Here is a 12,239-nt window from a genome sequence, read left to right on the forward strand (position 1 = left end):
TTTACATTAAATAATTGATTGTTAATATTTATTTTAAGTATGCAGTTATTGATTACTGATTTTTAATTACTAATTACTAGTTACTAATTATTCAGTTTTAGTAATTACTGATTTTTATTATTAAGTAATGATTATTAATTGACTACCGATTACTGACCCTTCATAAGTGATTACTGGTTTTTTGTCATTAATTACTGAACGTTAATTATGGATTACCGTCCACTGATTATTAATTACTGATTACTAATACTTAGTATTTTTTAACTTATATAATTAAATAATGATTATTAACTGATAATTTTTGATTACTTATGGATTACTGATTGTTTGTTGGGGATTAACCGTGATGATTAATTAATATTGATAATGGATAATGTATTGATTAATGATAACTGAACATTAATTATCAACTACCATCCACTGAACGTTAATTATTGATTACTCATATTTAGTACTTATTAATTTATATTATTAAATATTGATTACTAATTGATAGTTATTGATTACTTATGGATTACTACTTATTTTTTAGCGATTACAGTGATGGTTTTCAATGTGTTATTAATTATTTATTACTGGTCGTGAATTATTGATTACTGACTATTGTTACTATTAATTACTGTTGTATGATTATTATTACTGACCACCGATTTTAGCAAATAGTAATTGATTACTGATTATCAAATAAGTATTATTAATTTTAAATTATAGTTTACTGATTACAGATTACAGATCATTGAATAGTTATTATTAATTATTCATAATTACTAATTCGTATTATTAAATAATTGATATTGATTATTAGTTAGTAATTCATTTAATCCAGGATTAATAATGATTAACAAACGTCTAATATTGATAAGGGATTACTACCATTAGTTGTGATTATTGGTCATTGATTACTGACAGCAAATTTATGATTACTGATTACCTACCATTAATTTTGGATTACCATATTATATTACTGTTTTTGTTTACTGATATTGCTACTGGTTTTGATTGTTGAAATTTTCCAGTAAACTGATTACTGATTACTGACACTTTAATTTTTGATTATTTCTATTGATTTGTGACAGTAAGTTATTGATTACTGACCGTTTATTTTTGATTACCAATTACTGTTGAAAATTACGGATTATTGATTACTGCATTTTGACAGTAAATTTGTGATTAACAACCCTTCATATTTGATTATTTCTGACGAGAGTTTAAATCAATTGTATGCTTATCAAAATCAGCCGAGTATTCCAGTGTGATATCTTCGCTGTCCTGTAATAAATAATGGACATTTCACCCGATAGGGTCCTAAAATATTTGCTAGCATTTTCAGTCACAAAATCTCTACCGCTCTAGCCACCACTGGACGTCACCGCACAATGGTGCAGCGAAATGCTTGCTGTTGGGCGCGCGCAATTCAATTTCGCCTACTTTTCCATTTATTATTGCTTTTATCTACAATTTTTCTCGCGCAGTTTTACTGTCGCTGACAATTTGGTCGCGTAATTGTGACAAATGACCGTTGCTGAAGAGCCATAAATATCAAAAAGCGCGTACAATCGAGTGCGAATAACGCACCAGCAACGCCAATAACTTACTTGTGAACATTTACTAGCGACTCACTTACTTAGGAAGGAGTATAGTACGCACTAAAGCGGCTGACAACTCGCCTGACACATGACGGCGCACACATGCATATATGGAGCAGCGCATAGCTGCCACTCGCAGTACGCATTTTCATTTCAATTTATGCCATAACATTCTATTATGATTATTTTTCATAATTTATTTACTATTTATTAGGCGAGTGGCTTGGGAGAGGCGGCCGCGGCGACATAATTGTGACGCGCTTTTGTGCTGTGCGGTACTTTTATGTAGATATGCGTAGTGTACTTATACGTACTTGTCCATGCATTTGGCACTTATGAGACGCGCTGACGCTTTGTTGTACGCCGCCGCCTCAGCGCTGCGCTTACAAAAATGGCAGTGCGTGCGCGCTGGCGTGTGTATTTGTAGTTTGCGTTTGGCGTGCTTTGACAGCGCGTGTGCATAGATTCAGCTTTTTATGATTGCTATTATGCTGCGCTTTGCTAATTGATTATATATTTTGCTAATATGGCATGCAAGCCGATGCGCGCTTATTAAATTCTTAGCGGTGCTTTCGTTGCCAAGTAAAGGCAGAAAAGCAAGAAGAAGAATGAGAATGTGTAGAATGACTTAATTATGCGTGCACTTGCGTTACTTGTTTTTCTAATGTGCGCTATTTGCGCTAATGACCACAATGGCAAGATTTACTTAATGCATTTAAGCATATCGCATCATATGATCAGGCAATGGCATATCAAATAAATTCAGTTGAAAATTTACTCAGCAAAAGCAGAGCACAGTAGATAGTATTAAATTGAATAAAAATAATTTTCAGAACATGTGACGTCACATCACACGATGTAGTACTAATTTGACAAAAAATTATTTTCACAACACGTGACGTCACATCATATGATGTAGTACTAATTTGACAAAAAAATATTTTCACAACAAGAGACGTCACATCATATGATGTAGTATTAATTAATTAAAAAAAACTGGCGACGTCTGATATGGCATCATATGATGGGACATCACATCACAAAAAGTGATATCACCACTTGATATCTGCTATTATGATCATTCATAATTATATATTAACAGCTTGTATTACTTAACACATGCCTGATATGGCATTAAATCACGACATGTGCTACGACGTAACATCTTTTTTTTAACAGCGAAGCTTCTGCGAAGGCTTCGAAACTTCTTTAAAAATTATATAAACTCCTTGTATTTAGTATTTGAAGTTCTGGTGCTAGTGTTAAGTCCTAAAAAGCTCCCAGAAATTTTTTTTCTGATTTCTTAAAAAATAAAAATTAATTTTAAAAGCAATTTTTTACAGCAAAGCTTTTGAAAAACATATGCAAACTTATTGAAAAATAAATATACAAGTATTTGTAGCTCTAAGAAGAATTTTAAGTTCTAAAAAAGCTTTCAAAACTAGTAAAGCTTTCAAAAAGCATGTTTCTAAATCCTTAAACCTTTAGTTTTGTAACAGCGATGCTTTTGGAAGAGTTTTTGAAACTTCTCAAAAGATTTTTAAACTTCTTCAATACAATTATCTGAAGTTCTGTTGCAAATGTTAAGTTCGAAAAAGCTTTTTAAAAGATTAACGACTTCAGTAAAAGTCTGAGTTAAAAAAAAAACGCATTTAAGAAGCTGTTTTGTAACAGCCAAGCTTTTGAAATAGCTTTTTCGAACTTCTTGAAAGATAAGTATAAAGCTTATTTTTTTATTATTTCTTAAAAAATAAATATGAACTAAAAAAGCTTTTTACTATTAGCAAAGCTTTCTAGGGGGTTACTTTTGATAAATTATTTATTTTCAATAAATATGAATTGAAAATCTGAATTCTGACGGAAATATCTTTTTTTATTTTCTGAGAGAACTATGCCTCAAAAACTTGGCAGCAAAGCTCTAAAAAAAGCCTTTTAAATCTCCAAAACCAAAATAAATACTAAATTCCGTTATATTTAGAATTTCTAATTTTTTGTTATTTCTAAAGTGCACAGCTTGTTTCCTCGTGCGCTTATCACCGCTACTGACTGCTGACTACCTGATTGCCCGCTACTCTAATACGCCGTTAAGGCTGCACGAGGCCGCAATTAATCTAACGAAGACACACTACACTTTTCACAAAATATTATACAAGTTTACAAACATATATGGCTTTGTCTATATAATATATATACAGATGGCTACATCTCTAAGTATAATTTTAGAGTAGAGCGATCGGCTGATTGCTAACACGTTCGTTCGCCACAACGAGGTGTGAGGTAAATTGCAAAGCACCAAATTTGTGGGAAAATTATACAAATGCCTTCCAATTCTTTATTTTATTTTTGAACGAAATCAAAACTATTTTGAATTTTAAATTACCGAAAAACAAAAGCGACTAATGTGCTCGTAAACATCACACAGAAGCGAGTTGCTGCTGCTGACCCTTGTATCGGCGAGTAGGTAGCCACGATTGATGCTGCAGAGCTGCGCTACATACAAGAGAGGTTTATGGTATATGCGGGTACGCCGCTTTGGGAGCAAGTGCCATGCATAAATTAGTCAAATGGCGACAACGGTGGTCTCCGTACATGAAAGCTACAAAAAAGCGAACTCCGCATAATGGAAATAGTCGATAATTATAATAAAAGTATAATAAAAACAGAGAACAATTTTAATAAAGAAGATGTTAATAAAGTAATGAAGCGACTGTGGTGACCATAATGAAGTGTTATGCATACAAAAAAATCGGTGTTTGGTGTTTGGAAGGTATAATTTGGGTTTAAAAAATATTATTAGAGATAAGAAAAATCGATAAAAAATTTAGGAAACATAAAAAATTGTGAAAGGTTAATGGCTAAGATGGCTATGGAAGATTATTACCAGTAAAAAAAAAAACATATTAACAATAAAAATAGATATAAATGAAATTATTTATTCATCCGGTTTGTGGGTTTTGCTGCCGATAATTCACAAATGTTTTTCATTTAATTTCATAGCTCAAAGTATGGAAAAAAGTAAATTTTAAAAAGAAAATTTTTCGGCGCCAAAAGACATTTTTTTTTTTGGAATAATATATTCCGATTTTTCTTAGACCAAAAAAAGATTTGAAAATATTTTATAGTTTTTTGGAAAAATTTTAGAAATTATTTTGATTTTTTTTTCTTCATTTTAGTAAAAGAATCCACATTTTTTTGTACTAAAACAAATGTTTTCGAAATTTTTGTACAGGATTTTTTTTTATTTCGTACTAGAGGAAGTTTTCGGAGTTTTGGAAAAAATGTCTAATTTTTTGGTTTTATTTTTTAATATTTTGAAATTTGTTCTCTTTTTTTATAAAACAAAGATTCCCAAATTTTTTCGTACTGAAAAATTTTTGGAAATATATTTTCGAAATTTGTTTTATCTGACAAAATTTTTAAAAAAGTTCAACTTTTTCGTACTACAAAAAAATTTTGGAAACATTTGGAATTTTGAAAAAATTTTCGAAATAATTTTTTTTTTTAAGAAAATTGTTTTATTTCAAAGCACTCCAACTTACAACTTTTTTGGAAAAACTTAAGAATTTCTTAAGCATTTTCGATTTTTTTTTGTGTAAATTTTTTTTATAAAAAAACGCATATTTTTTCGTACTAAGCAAAATTTTTAGAATTTGGAATGATTTTCAAAAAAATGTTTTATAAAAAAATTCAACATTTTTCTTAATAAAAAAAGTTTTTGGTAACACTTTGTAAAAATTTTCGAAATTTTTTCTAGGAATTTTTTTTTTATAAAAACTCTAACTTTTTTGGTTCAAAAAGGAAATTTTCTGTTACCACATATGTATGTATTTCATTCTAAAAGAAAAAAAATTTCTCCACAAAATGTTCACCTATCACTTTCCAAATTATCAATTTTTATTCTGAAAACAACCAATTATTTGAACAGTGTATTATTTTTATTATATCTTTATTTGCCATAAGCTTGCCTGAGAATTCAAACTGCCACGTGAGGCGCCTATACCTAACGCATACCTACTTATAGGCCACTTAGAAAAAAATATCATTGATGGTAATTGGAAAATGCTAAAACGATTGTAATTTAGAATACTTAAAAACGATTGCCTTGGACCGACTCTCTTGTCGTTAAAATATTCGACTGTTAGGTTTCCTTCCTTCCCAATATTTTTCTACTTATTCCTTGTATGGAAAACTTTTTTATTTGACGAGATAACTTCACCAAATTTGGCACAGATAATTGCCCTAAGCACGGCTACAACCTCCAAAGAAATTGCTCAGACCGGTTCACTATATCATATAGCTGCCATACACACTGAATAATCAAAAATAAATCCTTGCATGGATAATTCTCTTATTTGTTCCGTACAAACAAGTTTTTTCTTGTTCTAACCTTAATCTTGTTCTAGCTTCTCTTTTTCTTCGAACCCAACCTAATCTAAGGCAATTATACCATGTATAACCCAACCTAACTTAATCTAACTCATTTAACTTCGCTTAATCTAACCATTTTGGGCTTATACGCTTCACAAACCTACCAAACAGAAAAGATAATTAGTTCAGAGCCACTTTGTTTACAGAATGAAGTAATTAACTCGCAGAATGCTTGAAATTCCTTCGAACTCTAAGAACTGTTTGCCATTTAGACGAGCGTCAAGCTTGGTTTGTCCGATTTTGGTGCCACAGAGTCTAGTAGCAAGTGGCGGCAAGATCAGCATAAGCTATTGAGAGAGCACTGTGAAGAAAGCCGCCGGTTCTGTCAGCCGGCAGCGGTGTAAGTCTATACAGAGTTGCACTGTTGCAAATAAGTCACGCTTATTTGGTTCCTCAGAGCTTTATGGCGGTGTCAATTGAGGCTGAACTTTTTTCTACGCATATACAAAGACGGTACAGTTGAACTCATACTTTCGGCGGAACAGATGATTTAGTGCAAGCGTCTTCTGTCAGCTGTACAAGCGTTCCGAGTAACCGCGCGGCAATTAGTTGCTGCAGGCTAGAAAGGAAAGCTCACATGACGAGCTTTGACTAAGCGTGGTCTATTTGAGGCACGCATTTACAATGTATTAACGGCGTAGCACGCACATGCAACATAAATCCAGTTGTTACAACAATCTATCTATGCATAATTGCATGTGGCAGGAACGCTCTAAACATGCCGCGCCAACAATGTCTTAATTAAATATGTTGTAGATCTTATTTTATTGCATTTATTGATTTGTAGCATTTGCTGTTTTAGTTCTTTGTGCCAAATTGCAGTTGGCCAAAGCCAAATACGTCACAGAACATGCCACAAGCATGTGGCGCATTCAAAGCATGCCTGTTACATGGGCGCAACATATGTTGGCTGCTGTTGCAGCAGCAGCAAGCAATGTGTTAGTGATTTTTCTTGTTGTTGTTGTGGTTTTTCGTTTTTGTTGTTGCTTTTGCAGTAATCGCCGGCATAGTCACACGTAGACGCGTAATTGTCATGCTTGCAACACAATAATATTGACGATTTGCGAGCGCTTACACCGCAAACTGCCGCCGCAGCGAATTGTGTTGTTGTTGCTTTTAGCTGCAACTGCTGTTGTTTTGGCATTAAGCTTAACCCAAATCCATTAAATTGCCCCCAAGGTGCGCAACACTTGCCGCGCGCGCTTGCTGCACGCATGTATTGCGCGCTATTATTGTTGTTGTTGCGCGTCGCTTCAGTTGTTGTACAACATGTTGTCATTACAATAAATTACCACGCAGTGGCAGCAACATCTACAGCTTCAAAACAAACACATAATCATTTAAAGCGCACTTGACAAGCGTCTTGCCACAGCACGTTGCACCTTCGACACAGAACAGTTAAGCGCGCTGACATGCTGCTGCGCCTGTTGCTGTCACGTTTCCGTTGTGTTGCACTGGCTCTTACCAAATTTGGTCAAAGTTGCATGCATCTTTRTGTGTTTATTGTTGTTGTTGTTGTAATGTAAGTTATTCAACTAAAAATTTCTCCGTCGCTTCATTCAAGTTTTTGTTGCACATCATTGACTTGTCGCGTTACCACTGTGCTGTTTCAACTTCATTTGGGAACGCGCAACACGCATTTGTCACAGTGCAACACGCATTGTTGCATATTCATGTGTATGTGCGCGCAACTTTTTTTCATCATCAATCGTCATTTGCGCTTTAATTTTTCCATTTTTATATTTTTTCGCTTACTTTGTATGGCCATTCGCACAACGTGCAACAACACAATTACGACCGCAACGTGTTGATTACTTCATGTTCAATTGCCGCATTTAATGCGCCAAGCGCACAACCTTTGGCTGCGCATCTACAAATCGATCACATCGCTGTTGCTGCTGATGTGGCACGCATTGTTGTTGCTTTGTACACACTCTGTGCGGCGTCTTTTTAAAAGTCTTTTTGTATTGCTTGTGGTCCGCGCGGCTGCTGTGAGTTATAGCATTGCCTTGGCTTAGCGGTTTTATTTGTTGCACATTCCTGCGATTTAATTGAACTATCCGTTGCAAATTGTTGCAAGTCCAGTCGCAATGCTGCGACAATTGCGCAGGCTCATGTTTATTTATATGCGACAGTTGCACAGTGGGTTGGGCGGAAGAAAAGGATGGAAAAATAAATTTCTCAAAATAAATTTTTAAAAGCTTTGCTTTCAACATTGTTGCAACATGCTGCTGAGCACTATTTCTAGTGTTAGGCGATCTATAGCCGACATTTGAATTTCAAATTTAAGTGAAATAAAGACTACTAGCGTTGACATTATATTTAATTCGAAAATAAATATTTTTCAATACAAACGAAATAGATTTATCCCTAAGTAACTAGTTTCAAACTAGTTTAAAATTATTAAGAATATAGAAAACATATAATTAGTTTCTTTACTATATGTTTGATTGAAAAACAACAAAAAGTAAAAACTGGTTCAAAAGTAACTAGTCCACAACTACTTACAAAATTTCACATTTAATGTATTAATATTAAAAACTGACAATTTTTAAAAAAAATGACATTAATGGCTTGCAATTTTTTTAAAAACTTGTATGCAAAAATTCTTAGTAAGTAGTTTGAGCCTAGTGAAGAGCTGCCAGTTGTCAACAATTTAGTCAATTTCAAACACTTTTAAGTGACTTCTTACACTAAGCAGTCATGAGTACCCCTTTAACATCACTAATTTATTCATATTCTCCCACAAATACACCACTGTGTTGCAACATTGTAAGCTTTTTTGGTCATTAACTTCGACAATCTTGAACTTCGTGGAATTGATGTAGTTTGTATGCCTAATATGTGCGTCAGTGTAGTTTTTCGCTAAGCATTGAGTGCTTTATAAATTGCTAAATATACATGTATATATATACATACATATATGTAAAGCTTTGTAAAGCAAGTTTGTTCTTGAGCTTACTAATCAATAATTTAGCAAGATAATCTCGCAAAGTGTATAAGATAGTTTACACAGCAATAATTGCATATAAAATGCTGGCAAATTTCAAGGAAATATAATATTTGAGAACACACGCTTGTTTTATGCGTTTTTCATAGTTGCAAAGACCATAGCAAGCGGGACAAACATAGATTTCGTGTGCCAGCAAAGCAATTGCTTGTATAGAATGTTGAAATTCCGTTGAAAAACTATTATTGATAATTATTTTAACTAGTAACCAACTAGTTACTTTTGGTCCAGTTTCTTTTCTTCTCCATATTTATCTAAAAACAGTATTTTTGCTAATAGAAATTATTTGTGATTTTCACAACTAGTTCCTAACTAGTTACTGTCGCTGAATTTGCTAATTTCTTAAGAATATTTTCATTCTACATATAAACAATCAATCGATATATTTTCGATCTCGTAAGATACATCTACAGACAATACTCTCTTCGTAAACCCTCCGAAAATGATGTAGCGAGTCTTTTTTTCGCCTGCCGACGCTCAATAATCAATCGCTATAAAGCGTCAGTCTTGCGAAAGACCACCAGTCTACTTAAGTAGCCCCTAAAGATATCATTAAACTAAGCTTTCTTGTAACTTTTACCCCGTCATTAATTACCTGCTGCATTTTTGACCACCCAAGCTAACTGACCGCGTTTCCATATGAACCACCAGTGCCGCTGCTGATGGTGTTGTCGACGCATTTATTGTTTTAATACCTTAATACAAAGAAATAATATATGCCAATAAATTTGAGCTGGACATATAAATGACTGCATAGGTGCGCATGTATGTGGCACACACAATTTAGTCACACACAGTCGCTGTGTGACGCGACGGACACATAAAATATTGATTTGATTCGTTAATAGCTGTATCTGGGATCGCGCTGAGCTGAGCGCACCGCTTCGCGCTGGGAAAGGTTGGTGGACAAAAGCTGCTTTTGCTTTTTTTAATTGCTTCATGACTATGACATGCAACGAATCGAATCAGACAACAGGCGACAAGCGCGCAAACGCGCAAACGCGCCTGATTATACGGTACATATGTATTTATGTATAGCAGATATATGTATGTGTAGTGTGCATATGCACTTACCTGTAATAGCGGCGACTAAGTAGGTAGTAAGCGCATAAATATGAGATTTGGCTGCCGCAACAACGCGCGTCTCTGACGCTGTTGGTTATGACGTTTAATGTTGTTGTTGAAGTATTGTTRTTGTTGGATTATATGTTAAGCGCTTGTTGTTGTTGCAAGACCGCACAGCATGCGCGCGACAAGTTTACAGCACGCTGCGCATAGCGCGCACACAGGGGCCAACGTCGCGCAAAGCAGCGCGCTACACCGCGATGCAGCCGTCGCCTAAAATGACACAAATAAAAACAAAATTAAATTTAAGCAAAAGCAGTTTTATATTTTTTAAGCGCGCTGTTTTTAATTACCATAATTTTTTCTGCGCGCCAAGATGAACAAGGCGCGCGGTTGCAAGATAAAAAATTTACAGAAAAAGTAACAAAAAAAAAATTCAGCAAAGATAACAAAATATAATAAAAACAAGTAAATAATAATAGAAAAGCAACAAAATTAAATATTCTTCAACATTTTAGTCACAAGCTTGGTGACATATAAAACGCGCCCCGGCCTCATATGTATATTTTTATGGCTTATAAGCCAAAAGCAACAACAGTAATAACGTAGAAATACAAAAACTGTTGATACGCTGAATTTATAGCCTCGCCTAGTCAAGTCCACAGCGCCGACAGCCAACCAAACTGCCGCCGCGCAGGCCTGCCAGCCCATACATTCACCATGACGCTAGCCGCGCATCAACGTCACCACCCATTCACTTTTATTTTTATGCATTCCTTTTCTATTTGTTGCACTCAAAGTGCCAGGCAACGCGCTAGCCAGTTGATCACTTTATTCGTCGTGGCTGCGAGTCACGTCACGCCATGCCACACAGCCACAGCGCAAACGCCATTGCAATGCAAGAGCGCAAAAAAAGCGAAAAAGGAAAGGAAAAGTCTCCGTAGCCGGGACCCCACACGCGCTTGCCACTACACGCTGCAGCAGCGCACCACACTAGCAAACCGCGCGGCTTAGGCCACACCGGGCGTCTTAGACATGTGGACGTCCCACGGTTTGTTAGCCGCACTAGAGAGCTGCCTGACTGGTTGGTTGGCAGTTTTTGTTGTTGTCGCGTTGGTCGTTTGTGCCTCATAGCTATTTTTGCTTATTGGTGGCACGCCATTGTTACAACGCGTCGGCAATAGCGGCGACAGCGTCATGATACCGCGCGAAAGCCGCCGCCACGCCATTATTAACTGCCGCGCAGTGTTGCATTTAATGTCTTTGGCAGTTTTGTTTCTTTTCTATTTGAGTTGGATTATAAAAAACGCCAAGTTAGTGGTTCAACGTGGCTGGTTGTTGGTGCATAGCAAACGCCATTTTGTTGCACATTGAATTTAATGCAATGCAAGGCTTTAGGGGCTTTATTGACAGGCCAGTCTTTGAGGTATTTAGTTAGAATTTTACATTTACGATTTCAAAGTTCTTTTCTTAAGTTTGAAAATTTGTAATTACGATTTTTTCCGAAATTTCTTTAATCATTAATTCTTTTCAATTTGAAGCAAAGACTTTTTTAATTTAAAGCAATTTTTTTAAAAACCAAAAACAAAATTTTAGAAAAGAAAAACTATTTTTTTATAATTTTATTTTTAAATTTAAAATATATGAATTGAATATGTTATATTTCTAATTTTTGCAATTTAATTTTTTTCCATAATTGAAATTAATAATTGTCGCGAATTTTGTAGAATTTTCAATTCATTCAACATAAATTATTATTCTTAATTTTTTTAACTTAATTTTTTTATTTCAGTTAATTTTTTTAAGTGAAACTTAGTTTTTTTAATTACATTTAATTTTTTTAAACTTGGTACATTGTTATATATTTTCCTTTTTTATCAAAATAAATTTTTTTCTTTTAATATTTGTTCCGTTGTAATTTTAATTATTATTTTTTTACTAATTTTACATGTTAATTTTTTTCGTAATTTAAATTAAATATTCTGTTAAAAATAAAAAATTTCTTTTTAATTCTATTTAATTTTCTAAATTTCATTTAATTTTTTAAACTTTGTTACTTTTTCATATAATTTTCCTTTCTTATAAAAATTAACAAGTTTTCTATAATAGTTTTGTTTAAGTATTGTGGCATATTTTGAATAATTTTAATT

This window comes from Bactrocera latifrons, unplaced genomic scaffold, assembly GCF_001853355.1.
Source record: "Bactrocera latifrons isolate USDA-ARS-PBARC rearing strain unplaced genomic scaffold, ASM185335v1 scaffold_57, whole genome shotgun sequence".
NCBI lineage: Eukaryota > Metazoa > Arthropoda > Insecta > Diptera > Tephritidae > Bactrocera > Bactrocera latifrons.